Consider the following 12,370-nt stretch of genomic DNA (forward strand, 5'->3'; position numbering starts at 1 on the left):
AGACACATGGACACTAACAGAAGTTATTAAATAAATGGATTTGATATCTACAGAACATTTTATCCTAAAACAAAAGGATATACCTTCTTCTCAGCGCCACATGGTACCTCCTCCAAAATTGACCATATAATTGGTCACAAAACAGGCCTCAACAGATACAAAAAATATTGAAATTATCCCATGCATCCTATCTGATCACCACAGACAAAAGCTGATCTTCAATAACAACATAAATAATAGAAAGCCAACATTCTCGTGGAAACTGAACAACACTCTACTCAATGATTCCATGGTCAAGGATGAAATAAAGAAATTAAAGACTTTTTAGAGTTTAATGAAAATGAAGCCACAACATACCCAAACTTATGGGATACAATGAAGGCAGTCCTAAGAGGAAAATTTATAGCCTGGAGTGCCTCCAAAAAGAAACTAGAGAGAGCATACACTGGCAGCCTGAGAGCACACTTAGAAGCTCTAGAACTAAAGGAAGCAAATTCACCCAAGAGGAGTAGATGGCAGGAAATAATCAAACTCAGGGCTGAAACAAACAAGTGGAAACAAAAAGAACTATTCAAAGAATCAACCAAACCAGGAGCTGGTTCTTTGAGAAAATCAACAAGATAGATAAACCCTTAGGGCACGGGGACAGTATTCTAATTAACAAAATCAAAAATGAAAAAGGAGACATAACAGAACCGGAGCAAATCCAAAACATCATCAGATCCTACTACAAAAGGCTATACTCAACAAAACTAGAAAACCTGGATGAAATGAACAACTTCCTAGACAGATACCAGGTACCAGAGTTAAATCAGGATCAGATTAAGGATCTAAACAGTCCCATTTCCCCTAAAGAAATAGAATCAGTCATTAATAGTCTCCCAACCAAAAAAACCCCAGGACCAGGTGGGTTTAGTGCAGAGTTCTATCAGACCTTCAAAGAAGACCTAATTCCAACTCTCCTCAAACTATTCCACAAAATAGAAACAGAAGGTACTCTACCCAATTCATTCTATGAAGCCACAATTACTCTGATACCTAAACCACACAAAGATCCAACAAAGAAAGAAAACTTCAGACCAATTTCCCTTATGAATATCGATGCAAAAATACTCAATAAAATCCTTGCAAACCGAATCCAAGAACACATCAAAATGATCATCCATCATGATCAAGTAGGCTTCCTCCCAGAGATGCAAGGATGGTTTAATATACAGAAATCCATCAAGGTAATCCACTATATAAACAAACTCAAAGACAAAAACCACATGACCATCTCATTAGATGCTGAGAAAGCATTTGACAAAATCCAACACCCATTCATGATAAAAATCTTGGAAAGATCAGGAATTCAAGGCCCATACCTAAACATAATAAAAGCAATCTACAGCAAACCAGTAGCCAACATCAAAGTAAATTGAGAGAAGCTGGAAGCAATCCCACTAAAATCAGGGACTAGACAAGGCTGCCCACTTTCTCCCTACCTACTCAATATAGTACTTGAAGTCCTAGCCACAGCAATTCGACAACAAAAGGTGGTCAAGGGGATACAAATTGGGAAGGAAGAAGTCAAAATATCACTATTTGCAGAAGATATGATAATATATATATATATATATATATATATATATATATCCCTAAAAATTCCACCAGAGAACTCCTAAACCTGATAAACAGCTTCAGTGCAGTAGCTGGATATAAAATTAACTCAAATAAATCAATGGCCTTTCTCTACACAAAGGATAAATGGGCTGAAAACGAAATTAGGGAAACAACACCCTTCACAATAGTCACAAAAAATATAAAATACCTTGGTGTGATTTAACTAAGGAAGGAAAGATCTGTATGACAAGAACTTCAAGTCTCTGAAGAAAGAAATTGAAGAAGATCTCAGAAGATGGAAAGATCTCCCATGCTCATGGATTGGCAGGATTAATATGGTAATAATGGCTATCCTGCCAAAAGCAATCTACAGATTCAATGCAATCCCCATCAAAATTCTAACTCAATTCTTCACTGAGTTAGAAAGGGCAATTTACAAATTCATTTGGAATAATAAAAAACCTATGGTAGCAAAAACTATTCTCAACAATAAAAGAACCTCTGGTGGAATCACCATGCCTGACCTCAAGCTGTACTACAGAACAATTGAGATAAAAACTGCATGGTACTAGTACAGACAGACAGGTAGATCCATGGAATAGAATTGAAGACCCAGAAATGAACCCACACACCTATGGTCACTTGATCTTTGATAAGGAAGCTAAAACCATCCAGTGGGGAAAAAAAGACAGCATTTTCAACAAATGGTGCTGGCACAACAGGCGGTTATCATGTAGTAGAATGTGAATTGATCCATTCTTATCTCCTTGTACAAAGCTCAAGTATAAGTGGATCAAAGAACTCCACATAAAACCAGAGACACTGAAATTTATAGACGAGAAAGTGGGAAAAAGCCTCGAAGATAAGGGCACAGGGGAAAAATTCCTAAACAGAACAGCAATGGCTTGTGCTGTAAGATCAAGAATTGACAAATGGGACCTCATGAAATTGCAAAGCTTCTGTAAGGCAAAAGTCACTGTCAATAAGACAAAAAGGCCACCAAGTGATTGAGAAAGGATTTTTACCAATCCTAAAACTGATAAGGGACTAATATCCAATATATACAAAGAGCTCAAGAAGCTGAATTCCAGAAATTCAAATAACCCCATTAAAAAATGGAGTACACAGCTAAACAAAGAATTTTCAACTGAGGAATACCGAAGGGCTGAGAAGCACCTGAAAAAATGTTCAACATCTTTAATCATCAGGGAAATGCAAATCAAAACAACCTTGAGATTCCACCTCACACCAGTCAGAATGGCTAAAATCAAAAATTCAGGTAACAGTAGATGCTGTTGAGGTTGTGGAGAAAGAGGAACACTCCTCCATTGCTGGTGGGATTGCAAGCTTGTACAACCACTCTGGAAATCAGTCTGGCAGTTCCTCAGAAAACTGGACATAGTACTACCGGCAGATTCAGCAATACCTTTCCTGGGCATATACCCAGAAGATGTTCCAACTGGTAATAAGGACACATGCTTCACTATGTTCATAGCAGCCCTATTTATAATAGCCAGAAGCTGGAAAGAACGCAGATGGCCCTCAACCATGAGGAATGGATACAGAAAATGTGGTACATTTACACAATGGAGTACTACTCAGCTATTTAAAACAATGAATTTATGAAATTCTTGAGCAAATGGACATATCTGGAGGATATCATCCTGAGTGAGGTAACCCAATCACAAAAGAAGTCACTTGATATACACTCACTGAGAAGTGGATATTAGCCCAGAAACTTAGAATACCCAAGATACAATTTGCAAAACACAAGAAAATCAAGAAGAAGGAATACCTACGTGTGGATACTTCATTCCTCTTCAGAATAGGGAACAAAAAACCATGGAAGGAGTTACAGAGACAAAGTTTGGAGCTAAAACAAAAGGATGGACCATCCAGAGACTACTCCACCCAGGGATCCATCCCATAATCAGCCACCAAAATGAGACTCTAATGCATATGCCAGCAAGATTTTGCTGAAAGGACCCTGATATAGTTTAGCTGTCTCGTATGAGGCTATGCCAGTGCCTGGCAAATACATAAGAGGATGCTCACAGTCATCTTTAGGATGGAAAACAGGGCCCCCAATGGAGGAGCTAGAGAAAGTACCCAAGGAGCTGAAGGGGTCTGCAACCCTATAGGTGGAACAACAATATGCACTAACCAGTACCCCCAGAGCTTGTGTCTCTAGCTGCATATGTAGCAGAAGATGGCATAGTCGGCTGTCATTGGGAAGAGAGGCCCCTTGGTCTTGCAAACTTTATATGCCCCAGTACAGGGGAATGCCAGGGCCAAGAAGTGGGAGTGGGTGGGTAGGGGAGCAGGGCGAGGGGAGGGTATAGGGAACTTTCAGGATAGCATTTGAAATGTAAATAAAGAAAATATCTAATAAAAAGATAGGAAAAAAAGAACAGGAGAGGTTTCAGCTGACTGAATTCTTTGCCTAAAATATTAAAACAACACACAAGCACCTATATTTATATTTTCCCAGTGCTAGCCCTGTAAAAAAGAGCAATTCCCTCTAAGCCATTTAAAATCAGAGATTGTAATTTATGTTTATAAATTGATGTGAGATCATTCTCAAGTAAACAAACAACAGGCAAGCAAATCAGAACTTGAAGCCACAATTAAAAAAAAAAAAAAGAAAGAAAGAAAAAAAATTTTTAAAAAAAGACAAAATAAAAAAATAAAATAAAATAAAAAGAACAAAAAAAGGGGCTGGCGAGATGGCTCAATGGGTAAGAGCACTGGCTGCTCTTCCGAAGGTCCTGAGTTCAAATCTCAGCAATAACCGGTAATGAGATCTGGTGCCCTCTTCTGGTGTGTCTGAAGACACCTACAGTGTACTCACATATAATAATAAATAAATCTTTAAAAAGAAAGAGAGAGAGAGAAGAATAGGGAAGTAGGGAGGGAGGGAGGGAGGGAGCGAGGGAGGGAGGGAGGGAATCACGGGTAGAAAATATCTAGGAATCCCAAACTTAGACTCAAAGGTAAGAATGGTCCCCAGTCCTCTTTGATTTTTCCCTACACAGATCATCAGCCCTTGATTTGGAACACGGTATCTTTCCAAGGGTGTCGGTAGAAACCTGAAACTATTCAGCAGACCAGGAGATGCAAGTCTAGGAAGAGAATCTTTTCTTCCACTGACATTGCACGTTGGGAAAACAAGGACCCACAGAGGTGTTCTGCCCTCTCCTAACTCTCATCCTTAATACCCAATAAATGCCTTCTCTTGGCAAGCTAGAGATCCCCAGCTAATCACAGGTTTGCTCTGATTAACCTTTGAAACAGGCATTGGCCTTTTTTGCATTGTTTTGTTTCCCCTCTTCCTGATTGTTTGAGGCCAGGCTTTCCTTAAAGGTCACTGCGCCTCACACCTAATCTGACTTCTAATTACCTCTGTAAACATTTCAGAAGGAATAAAAGCCAACATAATTAAGCACATTCCCTATTATCTATCTGTTCAATCCCTTGCCAGCAGGGCAGACAGCCCACACAATTGGCACTCCGGGCTCCCTACACTTACCTGTAACCACTTCATTCTTTAATCTATTTAAATCAGTTTCCCAGGCTTGATTGACAGCTGTGGCAAGCTAAGACTCTGAAAAACTGCAGGCACATATTCTCAAGCCTTGTCAGGGATTCCAACTTCTTCCGTTTGAGGTGGAGTTTTGAAATCGATATTTTGTTACTCTTCTAAGTAACTCTGATATAATCCCCCCCTCCCCATCCCCCCCACCCTGGTTTAAAAACCAATAGTTGGGCTGGTAAGATGGTTCATTGGGTAGGGATGATTCCTGCCAAGGCTGAAAATCTGAGTTTCATCCTCAAAATCCATATGGTAGAAAGGGAAAACCAACGGACTACTGCACAAGCGTGTGTGCACGAGCACACACACACACACACACACACACACACACAATTATATAATGAAACTTAGAACACTGCTTAGAACATTTTCCCTTAATATGCCCCCCCTCTACACCTCTGCCCATCTCTACACCACCTCTTTACCTGGAGACATGACATTTTCTCTCCTAAGGAAGGTACCAACATACACATTAATCTCACACACAAACACACATTCTCTTCTCTCTTCTCCTCTCCCCTCCCCTCCTCTCCCCCCCTTCTCTCTCTTCTCTTTCTTTCTCTTTCTTTCTCTCTTTCTCTTTTCTTTCTTTCTCTCTCTCTTTCTTCCTCTCTCCTTCTCTTCTTCCTTCTGGAGGCTAGAGAGATGGCTCAGTGGTTAAGAGCACTGGTTGCTCTTCCAGAGGTTCTGAGTTCAATTCCCAGCAAACACATGGTGGCTCACAACCACCTGTAATGGGATCTGATGCCCTCTTCTGGTGTGTCTGAAAACAGCTACAGTGTACTCATATACATAAAATAAATATTTTTTTTAAAAAAAACCTTCTAACTCCCATTTCTAGAACTTCATGTTTTACCGGCACAGAACTAGCAGAGTGAAAATTTAAGAATTATGGAACTGGCCCCCATCCAGCTGTGTCGGGAGCCCTCATTCTTTCAGGGAAACATGGTCACCAGGCCAATGCCTCCACATCTCCAACCTGAGACCCTTACAGACTCAGGGCAAGCATGAGAGCCAAGAGAAGAAAACAGAAGCAAAGACCCAGGCATGCTGCCAGGAGCCGCAGTGAAGGTGAAGGGCTCTTTTTAAGTCACCCTGATATGCAGACATCGGACAGTTAACTCTGGGGACAAACAGTGGGTGCAGAGAGAGAGAGGCAGAAGTCCCCTGACAAGGTGACTGCCTTGGTCACTTCTCAATCTGGATACCAAAGTCCTGTTCTGTGTTCTGCAGCAGTGACACACCAGAGACAGGGGCGAGCTGCACAAGGTGATCGCTTGTGGTACTGGAAAATGTGAAGTCCAAAATCAAACAGTGAGCTGATTGGATGTCTGGTGATAAAAGGCTCCCCTCTGCTTCTGAAAAATATCCAATTGCTCATTCTAACTATGTGGGCGAATACAGTGTCCTTACCCAATATCCCCACAATCTCTGTAAGGATGCAAGGATGCTAACACATTCATAAGGGTGGGACCCATGTGACCAAGCCGCTCTCCAAGATGCAAGGGGCATCGGCTCTCCAAGATGCTACACTAGGGATTAGCATTCTACCCGACAGCTAATGAGACGACTCAGCAAAATATAAGAGGACCTGATGTTTAGTCCCCAAAAACTCATATGAAAGTATCTGGCGCAGCAACAATCACTTGTAATTCCAACACGGAGAGACAAGAGTCAAGAGGATGCTGGAACTCGCCGAACAACCAGACTAGCCTACTTAGTAGAGCTCTCAATCAAAAAGAAGCCCTGTGTCAGAGGAGGTGGGTGGTGTCTGGGCACAAAAATCTGAGGTTGCCCTTTGACCTCCCAGTGTATGTGTATACACACGCACCTGCCAACAGATGAGCACACACAGGTATGAGCATGCTTGCTGAACAGATTCCATGAATAGTTGCTAGACATTCACACCAACCCATGTGCGGTATCTGCTTCTTCCAATGGGGGCCATCTGATTCCCTGCCTACACTAACAGGGTTTCCAATCACGCCCATATCACATATTCCACTAAATGCTAGTCACAGGGGAAAGGGGGAGTTGGTGCTCGCCTGAGAATGTCCTGAATCTTAGGAGTATGATTCTATGCAGTGAGCAAAGATATCCCTGCACCATAAAAACCTGTCCTATCCAACCCAGCCTCCCCTCCTCCACACACACACACACACACACACACACAAACGCCTCCATTAGGACACACTACAAAATTGGAATCACTCACAGTCTGAGGCACACAATCCAGACCTTAATTATGGCTTTGTCAGGAGAACTTATTGCAGTATTGTTCGGGTAGCGAGAGCCTCGTAACAACCTAAAAGGCCCTTGATAAGGGGCCATTAAAGAAAGTGTGGCACATTCACATGAAAGAATTCCATTACAGAGAGACAGGGAAAGCAATGTGTACCGATACAGTGGTATCCCGGACAGTTTATGAATTTTAAAAGGCAACGTGTAGGAAAGAACTGCCGTGCATCTCGTTTAGCATTTTGATTAAAAAGAAGAAGCCATACATAGCTATACGTTTGCATACAGAATTTTTCTGACGCTTCTAAGGCACGGGCTATGAGGGAATACCACCTGGAGAGGGTCAGAGGCAGAAGCTGGGTTATTTCTGCCTCTAAATCTCTGAGTTCTATGCTTTGCAGAGGTTTTTTTTTTTTTTTAAATACGAAGACAGTCTTGTTTGGTGCTGTTGCTTTGTGTGTGATGTTTCAACCCCTGCGTCTTGCTCGAGGGCAGAGATGATCCCCAGGGCACCAAGCAAAGAGCGGGTGCTTCGGATGTTTCTATTATAAAGTAAAGAGTGTAGAAAAGAACTCACGTTGGGCAAATAATTCTTTTGAAAACCAAAATACCTGCCCAGAAAGACAGAACCACTGGGGGAGGGTTTTCCATCCTGCCTACCCCCTGATCAGAGGGACTACAAAGTGATTAGAAAGCTGGTCACCATGACACACAACTGTAATCTTAGCTCCCAAGAGGCTGAAACAGGAGGATGCTGAGTTGAAGGACAAGCTAAATGATAAAGCAAGATCAAGGCCAGTCTGGATACACAGTGAGACCCTGTCTCAGAAAGAAAGAAAGAAAGAAAGAAAGAAAGAAAGAAAGAAAGAAAGAAAGAAAGAAAGAAAGAAAGAAAGAAAGACAGAGAGAGAGAGAGAGAGGGAAAGAAAGAAAGAAAGAAAGAAAGAAAGAAAGAAAGAAAGAAAGAAAGAGAGAGAGAGAGAGAGAGAGAGAGGGAGGGAGGAAAGGAAGGAAGTAAGGAAAGGAAGGAAGGAAGGAAAGAAAGAAAGAAAGAAAGAAAGAGAGAAAGACAGAGAGAGAGAGAGAGAGAGGGAGGGAGGGAGGGAGGAAGAAAAGGAAAGGAAGGAAGGAAGGAAGGAAGGAAGGAAGGAAGGAAGGAAGGAAGGAAGGAAAGAAAGAAAGAAAGAAAGAAAGAGGGAAAGAGGGAAAGAGGGGAGGTGGAGGTGGAGGGGAGAGGGAGGGAGGGAGGGAGGGAGGGAGGGAGGGAGGGATTAGGAGGCTGGAGTTTTAGGGAGTCTCATTACTTTCTCCATGTCAGTAACTCCGTGACTTGGAAACCGAAAAGCCAAAGATACTGGACCAGCATTTGCCTGCCTGGTCTCTGCCATGATTGGAAGTCATTAAGCACTGTCATCTACACTAACTTGTTAGCCTCTTAACATGAGGCCAGGAATCGGGAAGACAGACGGGGGGGGGGGGGGGGGGGGGGGGGGGCAAAAACACACCAGCCTCGAAACTGGAAACTTTGAGAAATCAGTGGGTTTTTGGTTTTTGGTTTGTTTGCTTGTTTGTTTTTATTGTTTTTGTTTTTTCCTTCACAAAACTCAAAGTATCGAGACTTCATTACATAATGGGATAGTAGAGTGACTACTGGACAGACTGCCTCCATCTATAAATGTGGAACCTACAGCAAATTGAGTGATCTCCCTGGCCTTATCCCATCAACTGGAATAAAGAACTTTTACAGGCAATGCTGGGCGCTAGAGGGTTTGCCTCCCACTAATCAAGCCCCGCATTTCTTTCCTCGGACACACATAAACTGGGGAGGTGTGACAGTGATGTATGCCTGCATTCCAGTACTCCGGAGGCCTAGGCCGGAGTGTGATGGCTAATCTTGCTCCCCAGGTTAACACATCTAGGAAGAGGGAAACTCAACTAAGGAATTACCCCTATAGGGTTGATAATGGCTAGGGAAGGGTCCAGCTCAAAGTGGGAAATGCCACCTCTCTGGTAGATTATCTTGGCTTGGATAAGAAAGCTGACAGAGGCCGGGCGTGGTGGTGCACACCTTTAATCCCAGCAGTTGGGAGGCAGAGGCAGGCGGATTTCTGAGTTCAAGGCCAGCCTGGTCTACAGAGTGAGTTCCAGGACAGTCAGAGCTATACAGAGAAACCCATGCCCTTTTCTGGACGCTAAGAGGACCAGGCATGCATGTAGACATAGACATAGATACATGCATGCAAGACGCTCATACACATAAAATACAATTTTTTTAAAAAAAGAAAGCTAGGTGACTTCTCACATAGGTGAAGCAGGCCAGGAAGTGGTGACCCACCCCCATGGTCTCTGCCTTAGCGCCTTCACCGAGTTCCTGCCCTGACTTTCCTCGACAACAGACTGTGTAACCTGTAAGCCACCCTCACTCGTAAGTGGCTTTGATCAATGCTTTATTATAGAAGCAATAAGGAAAAATTAGGACGGGGTAGGGGGTGTCAAGGAGAATCAGAACTCACAATGTTGGGCTCCAACAGGGTGATCCATAACGTTGCATCTCGGAAGCATTCTGTGAACCCAGTCACAGGAGAAATCCTGTGAATAGGATCCCTTTATTTCCTCTTCCTCTTCTTATGCTACTATGCCCCTCTCCACCCCACCCCCATAAAATTTAATTGAAAGAACAACACTCTCCATTCTAACACAGCCATTTCAAAGGTTGCCAATATCCGTCCTGATGCAAACTCCTGTAGCCCACTCCATTCCTTATAAAGTTACTGCGATGTAAACAGATTCCTGCCAGCTCTCCAGGGGACGTCTGTATCAAACTGTCTGATTGCTGCTGCCCCATGGTTGGTCTAACAAGGCAGGTGTAACTGGCCTCTCCAGTGCAGGAAACCATAATGGGCAATTAATTGCTCTTGATCACCATATTGGTCGTGATGGCAACCGTAATGAGATAAACACATCTTTCTAAACACTTTAATTTAGGGAGTGCAGGTTTGGCACGCAAATGTTCACATTATTACCTGTGTCACTAACTCTGTTAAAGGAAAGGGTAACAACAAGATGGCAGAGTAGGGACATGAACACACACATACATGCACACATGCACACACATGCATAAACATGCATACATACACAGGCATGCATGCATGTGCATACACATGAGCACAGACAAACACACATGTGTATACACATACATGCACACACATACATATACATACACACACGCAAGCAGACACACACATGCACACACACGCACACACTTACACAGATCTTCATAGCAACAATCATTTGGCAGCTGTACTTGTATGTGATCCTCCATGGAAGCTTTGGGACACAGATGGAAGGGTCAAGCTTAGCCACAGACTTAACTTTGTGCCAGACAGCCAGCTTGCTCACCGTAAGGGGGACTTCAGAGCCTGGACAGAACACCCAGCACCAAGTTCTCTGCATAAAGGAGATTTACTACCCTGAAGGGACAATAGTTGGAGCTGCCTCTGGATGGGACAAAGGCAGCAGCAGGTATCTCTGCAGGAATGGTTTCTTGGGGAAAAAAAAAGGGGTGGGGGTAAGTCTATGCTAGAGTGACTTGGTAAGTCCTGATTTTACAGCTTAGCCAGTGTAGGTAAATCATGAATTACAATGGCTGGTCCTTAATGTTTATAGTCTCAGAAATGAGTCAGTGGCCAAACAAAGGAATAGGCCTTAGTGTTTTATTCAGGTATAAGAAGTGGTCAGATAAGGGAACGGACCTTGGTGGTGGCTTTAGGAATGTAAGCTAAGGGCTTAGTAAGGGAACGGGAACCAGGTAGGCAAAACCTGCCAGTACTGTGTTTGCAATGCTTGGGCCTGTTAGAGAGCCCTTCACTGGCCCCATCTTAGACAGGAATATTTCTTCACCACACTGTGGACTTAGCTACAGCAAGGTTTGCTCTGTCCCTACCATTATGCACCAAGCAACCTGAGAAGAGCCTAAAGGAAATGGGATAGTATATGCAAAGTACTGAGGAGGGGGAGAAGCGGTGTAGCTCAGGAAGTAGAGTGCTTAACAGCTGTGCTTCCGATCCCCAGCGCTATGATCACCTAGTGCAGGGGCATGTGAGGGGGATCCCTAGCACTCAGGAGGGAGAGGCAGGAGGACTGCAAGTTCAAGGTCATCCTTGGCTACATAGAGCACTTGAGGCCTGTCTTAGTTAAGGTTTCCATTACTGTGAAGAGATACCATGACCAAGTCAAGTCTTGACTTGGGGCTGGCTGACTGGTTCCGAGATTCAGTCCATTATCCCCCATGGCAGGAAGCATGGTAGCATCCAGGCAGGCATGGTGCTAGAGAAGGAGCTGAGAGTTCTATATCTTGTTCTGAAACAGGAGAAGACTGACTCTTCCTCACTGGGCAGAGGTTCAGAACCCACCCCCACAGTGACTCACTTCCTCCAACAAGGCCACACCTCCTAACAGTGCCACTCCCTATGGGCCAAGTATATTCAAACCACTAAAAGGCCCGAGTGGACTGAAGACTCTGTCATTTAAAAAAAGAAAGCTGAATATATCTCACAAGAATATAGTCAGTGAGTATATGGGAAGAGTGGTAAAAATCACCATGGTTCAAAGAAAAGCCCCAGTGAAATATCGCCTCGTACCCAATGGAATAACTATGACCAAAAGTAGAAAAGACACGTGCAGAAGAAAGGGAGGGCTCACATGTCAGTGTGAAGCGCCAATGTAAAAATGACGCAGGTATGGTGGAAATAGAGAGGGCCCTCAAGGAATCAAACATGGGGGCCTGGGGCGCAGTGGGTAGGAGAATATATTGCTTTTGCAGAAGACTCAAGTTCCGTTACCAGTACCCAGAGACACCTATAACCCAGCTCCGGGGGCTCTGACGCCCTGTCTGGACTCATTCAGAAGCATTTGCATGCATTCACATACATACTGCAC

This window comes from Mus musculus, chromosome 10 (genome assembly GCF_000001635.26).
Source record: "Mus musculus strain C57BL/6J chromosome 10, GRCm38.p6 C57BL/6J".
Classification (NCBI taxonomy): Eukaryota; Metazoa; Chordata; class Mammalia; order Rodentia; family Muridae; genus Mus; species Mus musculus.